Below are 310 nucleotides of genomic sequence, written 5' to 3' on the forward strand. Positions count from 1 at the left end.
GGGGGGGCGGGGGGGCGCTGAGGGCTAATCTCAGACTTATGAAAGGCAAAGCCCTTTGAAGCAGAATGGACTGCTTTGGGATAAAAGCAAGCTCCCTATCCCTGGGAGTGTGCAAGCAGGAGTGGACAGAAACCGTGAAGCAGTCCTGTCACCCGACCAAGTGCTGGACTGTCAAGCTTCTAAGTGCCTCTCAGGCCCCCTGAGACTGTGACAGCAGCTCCCTCGCTCCTGCACACGGCCGTGGGGCGGCCACCCAGCAGCACTCCTGAGGCTGGCCGGGGGGCAGGGCGCCCAGCGATTAATTGCGCGT

Source organism: Tupaia chinensis, unplaced genomic scaffold (genome assembly GCF_000334495.1).
Source record: "Tupaia chinensis unplaced genomic scaffold, TupChi_1.0 Scaffold000259_1, whole genome shotgun sequence".
Lineage (NCBI taxonomy): Eukaryota > Metazoa > Chordata > Mammalia > Scandentia > Tupaiidae > Tupaia > Tupaia belangeri.